Source organism: Corvus moneduloides, chromosome 20, assembly GCF_009650955.1.
Source record: "Corvus moneduloides isolate bCorMon1 chromosome 20, bCorMon1.pri, whole genome shotgun sequence".
Classification (NCBI taxonomy): Eukaryota; Metazoa; Chordata; class Aves; order Passeriformes; family Corvidae; genus Corvus; species Corvus moneduloides.
Window position 1 is genome coordinate 10,287,144 of NC_045495.1, and position 21,509 is coordinate 10,308,652.

A 21,509-nucleotide genomic window follows, 5' to 3' on the forward strand; every position below is an offset into this window, starting at 1 on the left:
AACCACTAAATGCCAGTAAGAAATGGGCTTTCCTTTTCGCTGGCTAGTGACTGATCTTGCAGATGGGATAATGAAATAAGTGATGCCATTAGCAGCCCATTAATCAGCGGTGAGCAGTGAATAACCCCGAGGCTGTCAACTGCTCCTGAAGGACGAGGGAAGGGGAAGTGCGCAGAAATGGGGAAACCACCCCACATCCAGTCCCCCGCTCCCCACATGTTTCTTTTTTACTGCCAAGTGGCCAAGAATCGATTCCTCGCCTGGGGGACCCAGCCTTGTGACAGCCTGTCCGGACGAGGTATCTGTGCTCAGGAGATTCCCGTACATCCTAAATCCTCCTGAATTCCACACGCAGCAGGAAGTCACTCCCTTCGTTTCTGTCCCTGCCCGGCACAGGATGTGAAAGAAGGGGGAGGAATCCAGGAGGGCCCTCGCCTGCAGGCGCACGGATGGCGGTGGTGGTGGTGGAGCGCAGCCCCAGCCCCAGCAGGGCCTGTCCCATCCTCCGGCTGTGCCTCCAGCCGCGTTCCCGAGCGTTCCCGTGCTGGAACGGCGCTCACCGCTGTGCCCGAGGGTGCGGGACACGAGATGCTGGGGCGGGTCAGAAATGACCGTCTGAGCAGGGCCAGCCCCGGCAGGGAGCAGCCAGCGGCTCCTCCTGGAGGGCGTCCCTCTGCTGTCTCAGTCCCTGTGTTACCTCCCCCCACAGGAAACGTGGCACCCCTGGGCCCCGGGCCTCCAATCCCCATCCCCGTCCGTGCCCGGCTCTCCCCAGGGACTGCCCGGCTGTTTCGTGCAGCTGGCGACAGCTCGGCTCCACCTTCCAATCCCAGCATCACTGAGGCTGGAAAAGATCTTCTGGATCATCGAATCCAAGCTGTGCCCGATGCCCACCTTGTCCCCAGCCCAGAGCACTCAGTGCCACCTCCAGCCTGGCCTTGGGCACCTCCAGGGATGGGCACTCCAAAGCTCCCTGGGCAGCCCCTGCCAAGGCCTGAGCACCCTTTCCATGGGGAAATTCCTGCTGCTGTCCACTCTGAGCCTCCCCTGGCCCAGCCTGAGGCCGTTCCCTCTCCTCCTGGCCCTGCTCCCTGGCAGCAGAGCCCGACCCCCCCGGCTGCCCCCTCCTGTCAGGGACTTGTGCAGAGCCACAAGGTCCCACCTGAGCCTCCTTTGCTCCAGCCTGAGCCCCTTTCCAGCTCCCTCAGCTGCTCCTGGGGCTCCAGCCCCTTCCCAGCTCCGTTCCCTGCCCTGGACACGCTCCAGCCCCTCAGGGTCTTCCTTGGAGCAGCCTAGAACCGGACACAGGATTGGAGGTGCCTCATCCTCAAGGTGTGGCCTCAACCTTTATGCCAAGGCAGGGATTTTAGGAAGAGCTCCATGCTGGGTAAACACCACCCTGAACTGCTGAGGACCTTTCCCCAGTGGTGCTCACCCTGGGAGAGAGGAAGATCAGGAACAACCACCCTAAAAATAAAAATTACCAAAGAGAAGACAGAATGAAACCCTTTTTAACCCCCTGCCTAAGACACCTCCTCTGCCCTTGCCTCCAGCCCATCTCACACCACCCTCGGTGGCCGCTGTGTCACTGAAAGAGTTAATTGGGAAGGCATTTTCCGCCCAGCCCCCTCGCTGGCCCAGCACCTGCTGGCCCTGGGTTCCCTGTCCCCCTTCTCCTCGCTCTCGGTGCCAATGGAAGGATGCGGCCGCTCCGGAACCAGCTCCGCACGGTGACGCAGGAGCAGCTCTCAGCTCGGCACATCCCTCCACGGCGTTCGGGTGACACCTGTCTCCAAAATGTGCTGCTGGAGAGAGGCAGGAGGAGCACAAACACAGGCACGGAGCAGGGCTGGGGCTGGGGCCAAGCTGGGGTGACAGCGGTTTCTTTCCTCTCCAGTGGCAGGTAATCAGTTCTGCTCGTAAGAGGAGAAACCCAGCTCCAAGGAAAGAGAAAGGTCCTCACGTCACTTCTTCCATCAGGCTGACACCTCTTCATCTCGGGGAATTTAACATCTGTTACATAATTCAGGGAACATGTGGTTATTTTCCAGGCTTATTAATAGCCCAAAACCCACGGCTTAAAATGAAAATGAGCAGCTGCTCCAGACTTCACCCCTGCAGCAGGGGCTGGCAGCAGGTACGGGGCTGGCTGAGGCTCAGGGCTCCCTCACACCACATCTCCTCCTCACACACCAGAAACGACGCTGCTGCGACTGGTGCTGGGGCAGCTGCATTCCCACATTTCCCCCAGGGCCTTTCTCCTTTCCCATCCCGTTTTTCTTTCCAGCAGAGGCAGAGGATGGTGGAGAGGATCGCAGATGAGAGAGGGCTGGGGAAGTGCGGAGAGGAGGGGAGGGAGACCATGGATCATTGAACCCTTCATCCCAAAACACTTCCATTCCCAGGTCACCCTGTCACTTCTAACAGGGCTTGCAGGCACTTCCATGCCAGGATTTAATCCTGAATGCCTGCGCTGCCCTCCCCCTTGAGGAACAGGCTGAGGGAAGGCCCTTGGCACCTGGGCAGGGGGTGGGAAGGTTCTCTGTGCCCCTGTTCCTGTGGGGAGGGAAGGGCACTGCCATGAGCACACCTCTCCGCCCCAGGGCGATGCCTTGAGTGCTCCCTGACAGTGATTGCAGCTGGGATCCAGGGCAGTGGGTGAAGGGGAAGCTGTGGTGGGACACTCAGGGGTGTACAGGATATTCCTGAGACACAGCCCACAGCTCACAAAGGGCAAAGGGACAGGCAAAGCCCCCCGGCCACCTCCAGCCTATCCAGGACCCATTAATGGATCATACAAATGATCTCCTCGCTCTCTGATGGTCTCAGCAGAACCCAGAGCTCATCTTGATTCAGTCCCAAATCCCTCTGGGGCTTTAGGCCAGCACAGAAAACCCAAACCTGATAAACAATGGGACTGGTGAGAGCATCTTCATTTCCTGGCAGCTGATAAAAGCCGGGAAGATCTGCCCAGAAGGGGCAAGGTTGCCAGACCCTGGTGGTGTCTGCAGGGAGGACGAGGAGGTGGCCCTGGTGGCCAGGGCAGCTCTGAGCCCCTCTGGCTGCAGCCACTCCGGGGGGACGAGGGGGCCGTGCCCCAGGGGTCTGGCAGGGACCAGGAGCAGCGGAGAGCAGGGCCGGAGCTTCAGGGCTCAGGAATCAGGAGCTGCTGCGGCTCCAGGCACAGGGAATGCCTGAATATCCCCGGGACAGAGCGCAGAGCTCACACAGCTCACCCCACAGGGAAAGCAGGCAGGAAATTGGGGCTTTTCTCCGTGTTCAGTGAATTTCCAATGATTTACACAGGGCAAGGCAGCAGCAGGAGGGAAACCCAGCCAGGACACGATGGGAGCTGGGAGCTGACTCCGCTGGGAGGGAGAATCCCTGGCTCAAGGCCTTCCTTCCAGGGGAGCAGGGAGATGCCTTCAGCCAGCACATCCCAGCTCCTGCCCCACTGCTCCACCAAAGCTGAGCCTCGGGACTGCAAATTGCAATTTCCACGTGCAACCACAGGACACAGACTGTGCCTGGGAAACCCGGGAAGGGGAGCACGGACACGACCTGGAGCCAGGCTGGGACTGGGCTTTATCCAGGAATCTCCCAACCCTGCTGCCTCAGCTGTTCCCAGCCCAGGGATGGGCTCAGCTCCCCACTCTCCCCACTGGAGAGCTTCCCATGCAACCTAAAATGATCTGCTTGAAAAAAATTCAGTGAACAATTCCTCTAAAGCTGAACTCACCAAATCCAAGCTGCTTCAGCTGATCCCAAACTGCTTCCTGACCCAAACCAGAAGGGACCACTTTGGCAGAGAGCTGTCAACTTCAGCGCAGTTTGACTGAAATTTTCTTTTTCCCCCTCCCTGTAGCTGCCTTTTCCTCCCCCCCAGCTGAAGGTTCACTCATTTTCCCTTTTACAGGCAGCACTTCATATTTTCCCTGCTCACCAAGCCATGCTTCTCTGACCTCCTGGATCTGTAACAATCATTTCTTATTCCTTCTTGATCCTGTAAGCTTTGCTAGAAGGATTTGGACAAAAATACTATTTTTGACATCCTGGGCTTCTTCCACAGAACCTTCCATTCCAGCTGTTATTTTTTGCCTTCATATCCTGTTCCCAAAACCTGCAGGGTGGCAGTTCTGGGGTCAATTGGACTTAAACAATTAGAGATTAACCGAAACTGAAACAATTCCATTTATTAGCACAAATACAGAGCCACGGGATATGAGGGAAGGAGTGTGCTGAGTACCTAAAAGCTCTGAGAAATTTAGAAATCATCTAATTCTGTCTGTTACCCAACAAGGGCTTCACACACTGCTCACTGTCTTTAGAAAAAGCAACTGGCAACGTCAGAAAAATTATAAATTGACAATTCCGAGTGATTGACCTCCTGTTCCTATTGTGCATTTGCCACGGAATGAAAGAAAAACAGGAAAGAGTCTTGCCAAGGTATGGGGAGGAGAAAAACAACAACAAAAATGAACGAGATTTTGTTGGCAGAACTTGCAAATTATTCCTGCTCCCTTTCACCCAACTTCCGTCACATAATTGCCGTGTGCTGCAGCGAATCCCTGGAAATGCCTCTGCCGCGAAGGTGGAAGCGCCAGTTTGTGCGGAGCAGGAGGCTCCTGTGCTCAATGCCCCAGCCAGGAGTGAAGCAGGAGCAGAGGAACCAAAAAGAAATGGGGTTTTAGGTCCAAAGCCGGCAGGTCTGGGCCGGAGCCAGGCTCCAGCAGGTGTTTGTAAGGATGGCCAGGCTGGCGTGCCAAGGACGTCAGTGTGGAGTGGCAGAGAGCGGCTCTGACTCAGAGCTGCAGCCTCTGACGGCCGAGGGAGGGACAAGGCAGCTCTGGGCTCTCGGAGAGCTCCAGGCTCCAGCAGGGCTTCAGCCTGAGGGCTCGGGTGTGTTCAGCCAGCCAAGGAGCCGCTTCAACCCCATCTCCACATCCTGCTCCTGGCTGCAGCAGCAGCTCCTGGAGGCTCCAGCTGGGAAGCCAAACTCACCCCAGCCCACATCACCGCTCCTCATGGTGATGCTTACCCAGCAGGGGAGATTCCAGGCTGGGATGTCGGGTCAGGAGGGGTTTGTCACGGAGGGACAGAGCTGGATCTGCTCCATGGTGGGAATGACAGGAACAGGGGCCACCGGCACCCTCCCCAAGGAGTCTTGCAGGGTCTGAACTCCGTGAGCAGAGCTGAGTGCTGGTGACACTGGGGAAAAGGAGAGAAATTGGATCCAAGCTCCACCCAAAAGCTCAGTGGGGAGCAGATGAAAACAAAGCTGCAGGGGAGATGCAGCCAGGATGAAGGGTGGGAGTGAAGGCACAGGAGAGATCTGAGATGCTGCCAGAGGGAAAAGCCCAGCTGGACACTGATCCACAGCCCAGACTGGGTCTGGAGGCCCAAGGCTGGGCTTAAATGGGCTCCATGGGCAGGGCGTGGGTGGGACTCAGGGCACCACAGAATCCTGGAACATCCCCAGTGGGAAGGGACCCCCAGGGATCACCCAGCCCAGCCCCTGGCCCTGCCCAGACACCCCAACAACCCCGCCCTGGGCATCCCTGGCAGCGCTGTCCCAACGCTCTGGAGCTCTGGCAGCCTCGGGGCCGTGCCCATTCCCTGGGGAGCCTGGGCAGTGCCCAGCACCCTCTGGGGGAAGAACCTTTCCCTGCTGCCCAGCCTTGGCCTCCCTGGCCCAGCCCCAGCCGCTCCCTGTCCCCAGAGCAGCGATGGGAGCTGCCCATCCTGTTCCCCTCCCCAGGAAGTTGGAGCTGGGATCAGTCTCCCTTCAGTCTCCTCTGCTCCAACTGAACTGACCAGGTGCCCTCAGCTGCTCCTCTTCCCCTCAAGGCCCTTCCCCATCTTCGTGGCCTCCTTTGGATGCTTCCTAATGGATCGATGTCTCTCCTAATGGATCAATGTCTCTCCTTCATTGTGGTGCCCCAAGCTTCACCCAATATTTGAGGTGAAGCCGCCCCAACCCAGAGCAGAGCAGGACAATCCCTCCCTGGTGGCACTGGGCCCGGGAGAGGGTCACTGCCCCCAGGGCTCTGACAGCACCAAGGCTTGATCCCAGCCTTTGGAAACATGGGAAGCACTGGGATCCAGGTGTTGAATGCCTAAAACCTTGTCACCTGTCCTGGCATCTCACAGTGCTCCTCTGGAAGTGGCCCTGTGGTGCAGAGTCACATTTATGGAATCCCTGAGGCTGGACAGAACTCCAAAAACATCAGGTCCGACCTGTGCCCGATGCCCACCCTGTCCCCAACCCAGAGCACTGAATGCCAGGGGACAGAAATGATCCCGGGCTGTTCCAGCAGCCCTTGGTGCTCCTGTGGAAATCAGGAACTGGTTTTCCTGCCTCAGGAAAGCAAAAGTCAGGATCTGTAAGGAAAACAGACACGGTCTCTTCAGCTCAGTGTGTGCCCTGTGCCACCGACTGAGGCCACTGAATTTGAATTCACATGTTTTCCTAAAACAGGACTTGGCTGGCAGCTCTTGAGATCTCTAAAATAACTTTTTCTGTGCTGCTGGTGTTTCCCAGCAGCACTTTGAGCTATTACTTATCAAAAGGGGCCTTGTTTCCCCAAATTAAAGAAATACTCCGTAAAGAATGGGATGTATAAATCAGTCCAATGTGCTTTCAAACATTCTGGGGTTTTGGTAAGCAGAAGCTATTCTCTATTTAAACTCTGCAGCTTTACCTCATGCAGTATAGCTGTGCAAAAGTTTTAATTTGATTATACATCTTATTAACCGTGCTCTTGTGTGTCCTCCCCTTTCTCTCCTGTTCTACTTGTTTACTTTGAAATAAAAGCCAATCATCTCTCACAGAGCACTGCAATTTTCATCAGAATTCTTCTGCAAGCTGCTAGCAAAACATGTTTAAGGCTGACCCCAACAACCATTCTCATTTTCCTTCAAACATTTCAATTATTACTTAATTTAGGCCTGCCTGAATAGTCCTGCCACCTCTAATTTGGCCACTGTCACAGCACTGCAGGAGTGACTTCAGAATGAAAGGGGTTTGAAATTGCCATCAGTGAACAAGTGGGGATGTTAAATTATGACTTCACTCAGCATTGGTGGGGCCAAAACTCAAACCCCGGGGTCAGTCCTGGGCCCCTCAGGACAACACAGACCCTGAGGGGCTGGAGCGTGTCCAGGGCAGGGAACGGAGCTGGGAAGGGGCTGGAGCCCCAGGAGCGGCTGAGGGAGCTGGAAAGGGGCTCAGGCTGGAGCAAAGGAGGCTCAGGGGGGACCTTGTGGCTCTGCACAAGTCCCTGACAGGAGGGGGCAGCCGGGGGGGTCGGGCTCTGCTGCCAGGGAACAGGGCCAGGAGGAGAGGGAACGGCCTCAGGCTGGGCCAGGGGAGGCTCAGGGTGGATTTTGGGGAAATTTCCCCATGGAAAGGGTGCTCAGGCCCCGGCACAGCTGCCCAGGGAGGAGGAGGAGGTGGCCCTGGTGGCCAGGGCAGCTCTGAGCCCCTCTGGCTGCAGCCACTCCGGGGGGACGAGGGGGCCGTGCCCCAGGGGTCTGGCAGGGACCAGGAGCAGCGGAGAGCAGGGCCGGAGCTTCAGGGCTCAGGAATCAGGAGCTGCTGCGGCTCCAGGCACAGGGAATGCCTGAATATCCCCGGGACAGAGCACAGAGCTCACACAGCTCACCCCACAGGGAAAGCAGGCAGGAAATTGGGGCTTTTCTCCGTGTTCAGTGAATTTCCAATGATTTACACAGGGCAAGGCAGCAGCAGGAGGGAAACCCAGCCAGGACACGATGGGAGCTGGGAGCTGACTCCGCTGGGAGGGAGAATCCCTGGCTCAAGGCCTTCCTTCCAGGGGAGCAGGGAGATGCCTTCAGCCAGCACATCCCAGCTCCTGCCCCACTGCTGGAGTCCCCAGCCCTGGGGGCTTTAACAGACGTGGGGCTGTGGCACTTGGGGACACAGGGCAGTGCTGGCCTTGGCAGGGCTGGGGGAACAACAAAGAACTCTTGGATGGAAAAACATCAACTCTGGAAGCAGAAAACAAGCTCTGCTTGGCTCTGAGATGGCCAGGACCAATCCAAGATGTAAGAATTCATCCTATTACTGCAAATATGTACACACCACATACATATATATATATATATATACACACACCTGACTCAAATATGGATTTTGCTAAACATATATTATATTAATTCTATAAAAGTATAAATATGCAAACACACAACATTTTGATTGTTATGTAATTAAAAATTATATAACACATTAAAAATTGAGAAGCTGCTTGAATAGAAGTAAAAAAGGAGAAGTTAAAAGGTTAAATTAACTGCTTTAAACTCTCTGTTGCAAACCTGGAGTAATCACAGACTGCCAAACCAACCAGAGGTAAAAGGACAAAAGGTTGTGCAGCAACCCAGCAGAGCGGGAGAGTTAAAAGGCTGAAAGTGGATCCAGGGAGGAAAGAGATCCCTGGATGTGACAAATTACTCGGACAGGAACAGTGGGGTTGGCCAAAAAGGGGTCTGAACAACAACTTGCTGAAGAGGTAACACCAAAACCTCATCAGAAGCACGGGGGAAGGAATTCGGGGGGGTGTGGCTGATGGGTGAGCACCCAGCGCAGCCCAGGGGAGAGGGGCCCGGCTGGAAGGGGGAGGGAATTGCCTGCATTCCTTTTCGTTCTGGAGGAGATGAGAAAAGGAGGCAGAAACCAAGAGCAACAGTCAGCCTTGACAATGGAAACAACTTCCCACGTTAGCCCCAGAAAGCCCTGTGAAAATCAGGACCTGGGGGCCGGAGGTGTGTGAGTGCTTCTGCTGATGGCACGGGATCAGCCAGCATGGGCAAAACCTCCTCTGCTGCAACAGCTGCACACAAACCTCACAAAACCCAGCCCCTGAGGTATAAAGAGCTGAATTCCAGTGCCAGATCCTGCACAGGAGAAACCCCCCACGGCCCCCCACGGAACTCTGAGCTCTGGGCTCAGCCCTGCTGGCCAGGAAGGGGCCACTGGGGCTGCGGAGGCTGCTTCGGACACAGCCACGGGGAAATCCAGTGCCAGAGGTTTCTGTCAGAGAAACAGAACAAGCTGGAGCTGTGCTGCTGCTGCCGGGCTCCCTCGTGCACCTGCAGGGTGGATAAATTCCTGCTCCGAGCACTCGGGAAGGGCGACAGCAGAACCAGGAAGGGTGAGAGGAGGGAAGGGAGCGTGGTCAGAGGGTGAATTCTGCACAGAAATAGACTGACAAGTCTGGGCCCTTCAGTCAGGCAAAGAGATGCTTGAAAGGGATGTAGGAAACACTTATTAAACCGGAGTTTTATCACATCCTCAGCATCACGGAGCAAAGGGAATAGAGAACAAACACTTGCTGTTTCTCACAGCACCAGACCCAAGAGGGACCCGAGGAAATTACCAAGAAATCGCTTCAAAACAAGAAAAAGGCGGAGGAAGTATTTTTGCAAATAGTGCCCAATTATGTTGTAGAATTTTTCCTGGAAGACATCAGGTGCTGAAAAGAGGAATAAAATAATGCATTGAGTGGCAGACAGCCTTCAGCTCAGGAAATTTTCAGCAGGGATGGAGAGGAGCTGGGAAGTTGGAGGAGGAATGGGCTGAACTTGCCCTCCTCCAGGAAACGAGGGGAGAGGGGAATTTGTCCTCACTTGAGAGAGAGTCCCAAGGATGGAGCTCCAATGCCAGTGCCCTGAGTCTTCACGGCTTTTTCCCACTGCCAGGGACGAGAAGCAAATACTTCCTCCTGGAGCTGCTGGACACTGAGAGCTGCAAGACATGTTCCAGCAATTTCATGTGGATCACAGCTTGGACATGAAGTGTTTGACTAATGGTCACACAAAAGTCCAGTGAGCCATCACCTGTGACCCTGTGCTTTGCACAGAGCAGGTTCTCTCCATAATTCACACTCTTAAACTCAGCTAATCTGTTCTTTCAAATCCTTCAGGGTGAACCTCAGGCAAGGCATCACCAAAAATATATATCTTTAAGGGACTTCCATGAGCTTGCCTTGGGCAGTGGCTGGAGGGTGGTAGGGAGGGAAGAGGGAGCCCTGTGGCAGACTCAGGTTGCCGCAGGTCCCAGAGGGAGCTCTGGGCTCTGAGTGTGGAGCAGAGCCCGCTGGGCTGTACAAGCACCGGTGCAGAGGATGCTCTCCCTCCCAGCACTGCTGTCCCGGGGCTGTGGCTCAGGATCAGCAGTGCCAGGTCTGTTCTCCCCTCACAGCTCCCTGTCCCAGCCTGCCACTGGTTTGATAAACAAACCTTGTTTTAGGGTTTTCTCTCGGAGGCACGTGGGAGCACACGAAGGGAGCGCCCACAGGGGACAGTCCTTAGGACAAGGACGGGGCAGGGGGAACCCTGTGTTTCCTTACAACAGCCCCACTGCAGAGCTCCTCGGGAATCTCTGGGAGAGCCCAGGGAACCTCCCCAGCCTCCCCCTCTCCTTCCCTTCCTGCACCTTCTGCCTGCAGCTCCCATGGTCACCACTTCCCTCTCCCAAAAGGCCAGACTGCCAATCCAAAGGAATCCACCCTGGCCCTTGGAGATGCAGCATTCCAGAGGTGCTGAGCCAGAGGAGCAGCACAACGATGCCCACGGGGCCGGTGCCTGTGGCTGGGGACCAAGGTCCCACCCGTGCCCACCTGTCCATGGATGTACCTGGGCACAGCAGCTCCTCTCATCCATCCTGCACCTCTGCACAACCATCACGGGATTGCCAAGGCTTCTCACGGAATCCCAGAATCCCAGACTGGTTTGGGTTGGAGAAGCCCATCTCACTCCATGGGCAGGGACACCTTCACTACTCCCCGTCAGTGGCTTTGGCAAGTGGCACCCACCCCTGGAGCACCCTGGAGCACCCTGGAGCAGTCGGGGAGGGCCAGCCCTGACCCAGAGCAAGCTCTGCTGGGTTTGCAGGAGCTGACACAGGGCTGACAGAGGGTCAGTGCTCCCAAAGGGACCAGCAGGGCTGCCCAAGGTTTCCTGAAGCCTCTGGCTGCTCCCAGCCTCTCCAGAGCTCCAGCGGTTTTCTCAAGCACTAAAGGAGGCCCCAGGTGGAGCCCCCACTGCCTTTTGTGCCAAATCAGGAATAAGCCCTCATCACCTCATCATCCACCCTCTCAGCCAATTCAGCTGGGCTGGAAAGAGCAAGGACAGCATTTTTCACAGATCCATCTCCTTCCTGCACCCCAGAGAAAGCCCCGATCTTTCAGAGCTCCCATTCCAGGAGGGAATAGGGTATTTACCAAATATCCCAAAGAGAGCACTGATGCCTCAATCGGGTCACAGGACAAAACTGCACCTTCAGTCCATGGTACAACCTAATTGAGGAAAGAATCCATCTGCTCTTCCAGCTCGTTTCTCTGGATTATCCAAACTGCCTGGATCTCCTTTCCCGCTGAGTATTCATCAGGAACTCAGAACAGCTGCAGGCTCTGTGGGGTGGGAGCAGTGGGGCTCCTGCTGTGCCAGGCTGCAGCTGAACAGGGTCCTGCCCCACCAGGCTTTTCTCTGGATTTTTCTTTGAGGCCAGGATGGGTTGGGATTAATCCCACTGCTGTTATTTGCATTACAACAGCTCTGGGATAGGCACCTTTTGTTTCAGAAAATGGGATTTTGCATGCGAACTCATTGAGAGGAACTCACCAAACAACACAGCTCTGCATGGACCGAGGTGCCAAGGGACAATGCCACCCAACAGAGGCTGCTTGGCACTGTCACAGCTCCACTGACAGCAGTCAACTCGTGTGACAGTCACACATCACAACAACCTCGTGTCCATCACCAGCACAGAGGAACTTTGCCCTTCCCAGGAGCCACCAGCTGGGAATCGATCCCTGCCCATGCTGACACATTGCCAGAGGGTCAGGGAGGGATCCTGCCCCTCTGCCCAGCCCCAGGGGCACCTCTGGAGCTGTGTCCAGCTCTGGCTCCTCAGCACAGCAGTGACAGGGAGATCCTGGAGCGGGGCTGGTGCCGGCTGTGAGGATGAGGAGGGCCTGGAGCATCTCCGTGCCCAGGACAGGCTGAGGGAGCCGGGGCTGCTCAGCCTCGAGAGGAGCCCCAGCTGAGAGGGGCCCTCAGCCCTGGCTGTCCCTGGCTGCAGGGAGGGCTCAGGGCAGGGCCCAGGCTCTGCTCCGGGGCCCGGCAGCGGCACCAGAGCACCGGGCAGGGCCTGAGCCCAGCAATTGCCCTGCACAGGAGGCAGAACTGCTGCCCTGGGCAGGGCCCAGCCCTGAACAGGCTGCCCAGGGAGGGGCTGGAGTCTCCCTCAGCGGGGATATTGCAGAGCCCTCTGGGCACAATCCTGTGCCCTGTGCTCTGGGATGGCCCTGCCTGAGCAGGGAGGTGGCACCAGGGACCCTCTGGGGTCCCCTCCCGCCTGGCCCAGCCTGGGATTCTGGGATTCTGGGACAGTCCCCTGCTGTCTCCTCCTGCACAGCCCCAGGCCTGGAGCCAGCCCAGGTGCCAGGGGGGCTGCAGATCATTACACAACACAAACACTCCCAGGGCCGCCGGGCCGCTGATTCCAGTGATTCCTCCGCGACAGCTCCAGCTCCATGGCAGCTCCTTGTTCTTAAGAACCAGCAGCTTTCTTGTGCTTAACCCCTGGGAGACCTTTACTCTTCCAGAGTTAATCCCTTCCCAGCTCCAGAGGCTGCTGTGCCACAATGGATTTATGAGGGAGCAAAAATAAAACCACACTCTGAGTAGGTTCTTCTTTCATTTCAGCTCTGGGGGTGCCAGCCCCTTCCTGCCTTTGCTCCTGCAGTGGAGCCTCCAGGAGAAACCTTTCCAAAGTCAGCAGGGGCCTCCCGCCAGCTCCCAGTGAAGCATCGGCAGCTCCTGAGGGTTTATTAATCCCCTCTGAAACAGTGCCTGAGGCTCCCAAAGCACTTGGGCAGTTCTCAGCCTGGAGCCCAGGCTTTGGCTGGAGCCAGGAGCAGAGTCCGTCCGTTCCTGAGCACAGGAGGATTTAAAGGGTGAAACCTGCATCAAACTGGGCAACATCTGTACATGACTTTCTTGAAAGTCTGCTCTCAAGGATAACCAGGGCTTCCGACACGATTTGGTTTAGCTCTGTTTAAACACCAGCCTCCAGCAGACATCGATTCCTGGCAGTCCCTGGGTGACCATAGAACACAAGGTTTGCATTGTCTGGGCAGCCTCTCACCTCCTGCCGTGCAAATGGGGGTTTCAAATAACGCCCTGAGAGTGGCTTCTGTTGGAATGGCTAAAACATGTCCTGAAGGAGGGCAAAAATGGATAAAACCACCAAAGGAGACAAGAGCATGGCATGAGGTGGAGGAACCTCCTCAGAAAGGCCACCTGAGCCCAGCCAAGCCACCCAGGTGACCACAAGAGATGCCCATGACCAGGATGATGCATCCCTGCAGGTCCAGACCCATCCCTCCAGATCCATGTCTGCCTCCTGCCGTCCCCTGGCCGTGACTCTGCCACCCCCAGCCTGGCACCCCGTGCTGCTGTCTGTCCCTCCCACGGTGCCCTCAGCACCCGCGCGCTCCCGTCCACACGCGGCGTTTTTACCATTTCAGACTTCAGTGGACTGCTTTTAATTCATCAGACTAATTCCAACTGCAATACCCTGCCAGAGATGGAGAATGGGCTTGACAAACATCCCTCGCTCTAAATAGAAGAATGTATTAGATTCGAGCAGCTCAGAGTAGTAAATTTAGGTTTTATCTCCATCAGATCCATCTTGGTCCCTTCCTGCTCCAGACACCCCGCTGGGTTCCTTTTGTTTAAAGGTGACTGGCAAAGGGGAAGCAGAAATGAGAGCTCTGCCTTGTGTGCCTGGGCTCTTTCCACTCTACAGAGTCAAGGAAGTAGGAAAGGTTATTGCCTGAAATAAAAATAGAATTATTTTTCTGCCTCTTCCTCAGAAATTCAGCTCTTGTTTGGAGCAGGAAAACCTCGCTGGTTGGGGATGGACAGGCAGGGCAAGCTGGAGCAAATGGCCTGGTGGCACCTCTAAACTCAGCCTTTGTGCCCACCTGGGGATGGTCCCTCATGGCGCTATCACGGAGCCTGGGGAAGGAAAGGGCTCTGGGACTGCTCAGAAGCTGTCCCACGTTCCTGGGGAACGCTGGGGACTCTGCCACACTCGCTCAGGGCCTGCTGCTCAATCAGGGTTCAAATCCACCCTTCCCACCTGCACCAGCCTCAGGGCTCACCTCCAACACCTGCCCGCGTGGGGAGGGACAAGCTTGGCACTGCCCGCCATTCCTGGGGGAAGAAAGAGGGGGGAAAATGCCAAAGAGGCCTTTTCATCCCCACAAAGAGGAGCTCAAATGCAGCGATTCCCTTTAGAAAAGAAGCCCTGGTGCAGGTCACCTTTAATGGGAGTTAGGGATTCCAGGTGAGCGATTCCCTGACCATGCCTGCCAATCCTGCCAAGGCCTTTTGTCACCGGGCTTCAAGAGCGCCTGGAGCCCAGCCCTCCGAGCTGAACTGCACAAAGCACCGGCTCACACCGACTGCTGATCTCAGAAACAGCCCCTCGCCCCCCTTCTTAATCTCAGCGTTCCCAGAATGAAATGCAAAAGCCAAACCTGGGCACCCAGCCCTTCCCCTCGCAGAGCGCTGCTCCTTCCCTGCTCAGGCATCCAGCGGGACGCAAATCCGGCCTCGGGCAGCACAGGAGGCTCAGGGAGGAGGTGCGAGCTGCCATGGAAGCTCCATCCTCCCGCTGGGATCAGCTCCCAGCCGCTCTCCCTGGATCCCAGGCTCTGCTGTGTCTCCAGGCTGCTCTTGGGAGCGCTGGAGATGTGAAGGGCTGGGCCCAGGAATGATCCGTCCGTGCCAGGATGCATTCCCTGAGAGTCAGCAAAACTTTTCAGCCCTTCATTTCATTCTATTATTTCTGCTGATGGCACTATAAATAATTACTCCCCACCCTCTCTGTGTGCTTGAGCTGCTTTGCTGAAAAAAGACGCACATTTTGTTCATCTTTCAACACCCTGCTCGTGTTTTTTGGTGGTTTGCAAACCCTGCTGTGTGTTCTCCAGCTCTGCAGGATGGAGGGAACAGGTTCCAGGGGCCTCGCCCGAGGAGAGTTTGCCTGCAGCCCAGCTCAGACCACGGGAACAGGGTTTTTTAACTTTCAGGCACTTTCAGGTTTCCTTGCCAGGTCATTTTCTTCCCTTGGAGCTGGGAACAATGGAGCCATTATCCCACCTCCCGGTCACAAGGGACAAGCTCCTGCCTGATGTCACCGAAGTCACAGATGGCTAAAGCACTACCATGGGCACGGGAACTGCTGAGGAAAGCAGGGAAAACCAACAGCCCCAAAGCCCTGGGGTGCCAGCATCCCTCTGCCTGCGCAGCCCCGCGCTCCGTGAGCTCAGCACGGAGCTGTGCCGTGGGTTTCCCTCTGTCCGGGCCCCTCTGCTTCTACGTGCAGGCTCCGTGCCTCCTCCTCCCCGAGTTTCAATCCTTCAACTGCTCAAGGCAAAGTGTTTTGCTGCCCACAAACCACCTGATCCCTGCAGGTGCTCCTGCTCAGGCGCTCATTCTCCGACCCACGGCTCCGCTCTCCCTGCTCACTCCCAACTTCCCCGTCCCGTCTCTCCCTCGTTTATGGCAGACACCACTGGTGAGGAGAAAAACCCCCATTTTCCTGATGCGGTTGTGCAGCCCCGCAGTCCTGTGGGCTTTGGGTCGTGCTGAGTTCACAGGATTCCCTCCCCAAGCCCTTTGCCCTGGCAGATGAAGGCGAGGCAGAGTTTTCCCGGTGGATTAAGAAAAGCGGGATTTTTTTGCTGTGCTAACGCCTCAACACGCAGAACATAAACAGCTCCTCTCCTGATTTCCTGAGAGGTGGCCACCATCGAGCACTTCTCAAGGAGATTAGTGGCTGCTTTTACAATCCTATTTCAAGCCTCGAGGAGGCTGCTATTTGTCAAAAGTGTTATTAACCTCCGATAGGCACCAGGATGAATGTTTGCTGGCACAGCCTCCGGGATCCAGGCAGGAGAGAGGCTCCCAGGGACGCAGCCTCACCTGGGACCCGGCTGCAGAGAGCCAGGCGGGCTCTCATTCAGGTCAGGGCACCTTAAGGATGCACCCGCCTGAGACGGCGACGAAGGAACGACAATCCATAATTTAAGGGAAAAGCCACGTTGCGTGGAGGTATAAACAGAGAGATCACTCGGCTAAGGAGGAGAGGGGGAGAGGAAAATCACCGGCTGAGCGGGGCAGTTCACAGTTAAATGTTCTCTGGGCACAGGGCTGCTGCCGAAGGGCGATTTGTCAGCCCGGCTGGGGCTGGGGTGGGTGACAGTGCTGGGGAGAGGAGGCTCCGGCGTGCAAACGACGCTGTCGTTCCCAATAACCCGGGATTCGCTCCCCGAGGCTCTCCAGAACTGCGCTGCATTGCGAGTGCAATGCGCATGGAAGGATGTGGCAAAACTCCCCTAACCTGGGGGAGACCGGGGACGGCGAGGAGCCGAGCGGCGGCAGCGCGGCGGGGACCAACTTCTGCCGTGATTTATGGGCCAGGCATCCCAACTTATCTTCTGCCGAGCGGCAGCTCTGGGGTTTAAGCAGCGACGGGAAAAAAGCCACAACTCAGGGTCATGCACTCAATTATTTAAAAGGGAAGGAGGGGAGAGGGAAGCGAGCGGAGGTGGCAGGACAGCAGCCCCGGCCCCAGGTGCGTGGTGGGAGGGGAGGGTTGGGTTGGGTTGGGTTCCTCCTGCCCCGGCCCCGCGTGAGCCACAGCGACGCGTTAGACTTTCTCCCTGGTACAGCAAAACACACGGGAAAAGCAGGGGGATGCTTCCAGCTGCCAGCCAGGAGAGGGGAAAGCCGTGCCCGCAGCCCCGTCCCTCCGTGCGTACCTCCTGCCGCCGGTGCCCGCTGCGCCGCTGTCCCCGTCCATGCCGCCTGCCGGAGAGAGAGCCCGAGGTGTCCTGGGGAAGCGCGGGCGGCTGCCGTGACTTGGGAATACAGAATTGGTACAAGCTTTAATTAAAAGAGTCTGAAGGCTCTCTCCTGCTCGCTCGTCCTTTTTTTGCAGTACCGGATCGGATTTAAAGGGCTAGAACCCCAATTTGGCACTGCTGCTGCCCCCGGAGCGCCGCGCTGCCGCCGGGCCTGCCAGCGCCAGCAGCCTCCTGCCGCCCGTCGGGGGCATCCTGGCAGCCCGCGGGGCCCGATCCGGCAGCACCAGGGGCTGCGGTGGCAGCAGCGACAAACTGGAAATCACGGCTCCCTCCAGGCACGGTGGGTGGCGAGAGGGGATCCCACAGGCAGCGGGGCGGGCAAGGGCAGCCCGAGCGCTCTTGAGGGTGCACGGAGCAAAGTTTGTGCTCTACCAATGCTCTGAAGAGTCTGGAGGAGGAGGATCATGTCCCTCTGTCCTGTGGCAGTGCCCAAAGGCGTCGCCCTCCCAGTGCCAGCCCTGGGTGGAGCGGGGTTGTTGGGAAGGGCTGCGTCACCCAGGGCAGTGGGGAAGGGGAAAGGGAAGGGCTGCGTCACCCCAGGGTGGTGGAAAGGGGAAAGGGAAGGGCTGTGTCACCCCAGGGTGGCGGGGAAGGGCTGCATTACCCCAGGGTGGTGGAAAGGGGAAAGGGAAGGGCTTCGTCACCCCAGGGTGGTGGGAAGGGGAAAGGCTGCGTCACCCCAGCCCAGCTCTGCAAGACGGGGTCCTCGGCCTCCTGCCTGCATCCCGTGAGCAGGGAAGCAATTCCATTTGGATTTGGAGGCCCCTTGCTGGTGCCAAGTCAGCGGGGAGACAACCTGGCGCTGGCGGCATGCGAGTGACGCTGATCCCTCCTTCATTCAGCTCCAGGTCCCTCTCCAGATCCAGTCGCTCTCCAGATCTCCATGAAAGCACCTGTCTGCAACAGAGCCCCTCGGGCTGCTCGGCAGGGCAGGGCTGGCCAGCACACGGTGTCAGCTTTCCATCCAGCCTTCCCAAAAAGGGGAAGGGGATGAAGAGCAGGGTTTCCTCCTTGGCCCAGATATTGAGCTGGAGTGAGGAAAACCAAATGAAACAAGTAACACATCTTTCTTCTTCTTCTTCATCTTCTTCTTTTGCCCGGTTTGACCCCAAAATGCCGCCCTCCCTCCCCGAGGCCGGCTCGGAGCATCCCGCTCTGGGTGTCCGATCAATCCGTGCCGTGCTCTCCGCGCTGACCCGCGTGTTCTGGCTTCCTCTCGCCTTATTAATTACACCAGGGGTGGTGCCAAAAGGAAAAGCTGGTTCTAATTCCATGCTGCAGCCCAGCTCCAAGCTGCTGGGATAATTAGCAGGTTATTAATGAACGAGAAGATTCCCACCATGGAGGGAGGAAGGATGGGGAGGGAGGGGAAGCACAATTTGGGCCTGGTTTGAAAAAGCGCACTGGAGTCAGAGGCTCTGTCCTTCAATCCAAGGCTTGGAGCTGCCTTCAGTGCCCGGGAAGACGCTCCCAGCCCCGGAGCTGCCGGACGGATCCGCAGAGCAAAATCCAAGGATTCTGCTTGGCTGGGGGCCACACTCAGAGAGGAATGGCTCCGTCTCACAGGCACAGCCCGCAGACATCCATCTGGCTCCGGGCACGGAGAGGAAGCGGCTTTGGAGCCTCCTTCCCCACCAGTCCCGGGTGATGCTGACTTGGGGCTGTGGGGTTTGGTGGAGCACCACCATCACCATCTGCCAGGGCTCCTGCTGGGGGCCGGAGGTGTCACCCCAAACACTTCTCTCTGAACCCCTCAGAACCTGTGGGAACAGCACAGGCTTCCTTCAAAATCAATCCGATACCAAGCCTTGGTACCATTTGCCTGAGTTTAGGCACCAGCTGAAAATTCCTGGGAAAGGCATCGCCTGGCAGAGCCTGGTGGGAAAGTGCTTCCCTAAATACTGAGGGGCAGCAGGCAGGGGTGAGGTTCCAGCAAAACCAGGGTGTCCTCAGGGGCTCCAGCCCGAGCTGCTGCCATCTCGTGTGTCTCTCCAAGGCATGTGGTTGTTGTTCCTTTAATTATTAATCCTTGCATTGACGTAATCAAATGTGCCCAAGCTTTTAACGGATGCCTCGATGTAAAAAATGAAGAATAAATTTCTTTCCCTCCCTTAAAACTTGTCTCAATCCCATGACCAATTTTATTGCCGTTCTGCTCTAATTTTAAATATAACGAGAAACATTAAGGTTTTCAATTAAAAGATCCCTTCCTTCAGATATTGGAACATAGCCTGAAGTGCAGACCACGTGTGATATTTTTCACTGGGATGGTGTGGGCTAAATCTGATTCCCAGATCAAACACAGTCAGGCTCAGGCTTGCAGTTGGCCAGGCTGGAGAGGCTGAGCTGTTCCACTTTGGGAAGAGCCTCAGCCTTGTTTGTGTTTTCAGCTGACTCCTCATGTTTCTGAAATGAGCCCTGCATTTACTCCTTCTGCTCTGCCAGCCTGGAAGTCTGTGGTGAGGGGCAAATGAACCTCACGATGCCACCCTGGAATTGTGGCATTTTGGGCTTTTGACTGTGATGTATTTGTTTTTTCCCTTTAGAATGAGCTGATCCACAGACAGAACACAGGAGGTGTTCCTTGTGCAGTGAGCTCAAACCTCAGCTTGATGCCACCCTGGCATCGTGGCATTTGGGGCTTTTTGACTGCAAATATTCACTTTTCCCTTTCCTTTAGAATGAGCTGATCCACGGCCACAACAAAGCGGAATCTTCCTTGTGCCATGAGCTCAGCCCCCTGGTTTGCCACAGCTCCAGGGCTGGGTTCATCACACACCTCTAATGTGCCGTTTGGTTTGCTCGCGTGTCCTTTTCCGCAGACCCTGAATCTTGCACTTGTCCTCCCCCTGAGCGCTGCAGGTGACCCCATGCGGGGCTGTCTCCTCGGGCCAGGTCCCCCGCAGGGTTTGCAGCTGGGCAGATGTTCAGCCCCAGGCAGGAGGGGCTGTTTGCACGAGCGCGGGGCCAGCTGGGCTGCCTGGGCTGCAGCATCGCTGCCTCGGCGCTGCGCGAGCTCATTTCACTCCTGCTGGGCTTTGCTTTCCTGATGGAAGTGGCACCACTGATTTGATTGTCCCTCAGGGTGCCCAAGGATTGTTTCTCGTGGAAACAGCAGGTTTGTGCAGATGGGATGGAGAGACAGAGACACCCAAAAAGCACTGAGGGAAGGGCACTCGAGGTGAGAGGGGCTGAACCAGAGACTGGCTCAGCCCCTGGTTCCACCTGCCTCACCCAGAGCCCCCAGACTCTGCTGGTCCTGCAGGAGGCACCTCTTGTTTGCAGCAGCTCAACCACCCTTCCCCAGGCCTGGGGTCTGGGGCACTCGGGAGGGCTGGGAAGGGCCCCAGGACAGGGACATCACACCCGACCCGGGCAGGGGGGCGGCACAAACCCATCCCTCAGGGGCAGAGCTGGGCGGGATCTCGTCCAAAACCCACATCATGGTGCTGCTCCATTCCTTTTCCAGCACAAGCCATGAGACTGCTTGGAAAGCCAGGAACAGCCTGAGCTCACAGGAGAGCTCAATGTTCCACTCTTGAGCCCAGGAGTGTTAACTTTGTCCTTCCTCAGCCCTTTTGCCGTTCCTGCAGGTTTTGGTGTGTCAGGATGCACCTTGTCTCTCTCCATCAGGTTTTTTGGAGGCCAGACCGCCTCGCTTGCTCTGCTTTGGGGGTTAGAAGAGCCCCTTGCTGTCTCCCTCACTCCGAGTTCCCGCAGCAGAGACCAGAGGGTTTCACTGCTCAGCCCTGCAGGCTCGAGCCTCCAGCTGATGGAATTAAAGAATTCCCGATGCCCAGAGGGGTTTCCATGATAAACCTTCCGTGCCACACAGAGCAGGACTCCCAGGATCTGCTCTGGGCAGACAGTGGCCTCTCCAAGTGCAAAATTGTGTCAGGCAGAGGAAATTGCCGGCTGCATTCGCAATTAATCACCCAAATTACAGCCCTTTAATAAAGATAAAAAGCAGAGGGAATGGAGCACGCTGCAGACCTGTGGGCAGGGGGTTGGGCTCCTGAATGCAAAGGCAAAGCTTTGAAACCCTTGTTTGCTTGCACCAAGAGTCACAGGGGGATTGTTTTGGGGAACTTCAAAAGGAATTTGGAGGCAAACAAAGAACTGGTTGAACACGGGGGAGCTGATAATCACAAATTACTATTTTTTCCCAGATTTGTGAATTAAACTGCATTCCTGCCACATGGATGTGGCTTTTCCCCATCAAAGGCTTCTGCCTTCCTTGATCCTGCCCAGCCCAGGACAGGCTTCAGCTTGATCTTGACCCTGCTCAATGCCAGGTTGTTCTCCAAGGAGACACCCCTTCAAAAGTTGCAAATCTGGCAAAAAAACCCAACTTCACCTGTGTCTGAAAGGCAAAAGTCAGCATCAAACTAATCTTTACCAGGTGTGCTGTAAGGGGGTATGATAATGACAAATAAAAAGCAGGATCTGTGTTCCAGATATGAAAAAAAGAGGGATTTTTTTGTTTCCACAGTTGGTGGGTGATATTTTGTGCAAGACACACTGAGAGCCAGGGCTGAGCAGCACCTG

At 56.4% G+C, this 21,509-nt stretch overlaps 1 protein-coding gene across 2 annotated transcripts in view; it reads right to left on the bottom strand.

The window, feature by feature from the left end:
* The window catches only part of CALN1 (calneuron 1), a 147,362-nt gene extending 130,025 nt beyond the window's left edge, over positions 1 to 17,337 (bottom strand). The window contains exon 1 of one of the 2 annotated variants that reach the window (XM_032129883.1): positions 16,857 to 17,337. The gene's annotated coding sequence lies outside the window, so the exon portion shown is untranslated. Of the gene's footprint in view, positions 1 to 14,567; positions 14,791 to 16,856 lie in introns of those variants that run through there. The other variant, XM_032129884.1, reaches the window with a different exon arrangement.
* Positions 17,338 to 21,509: the final 4,172 nt, after the last annotated feature.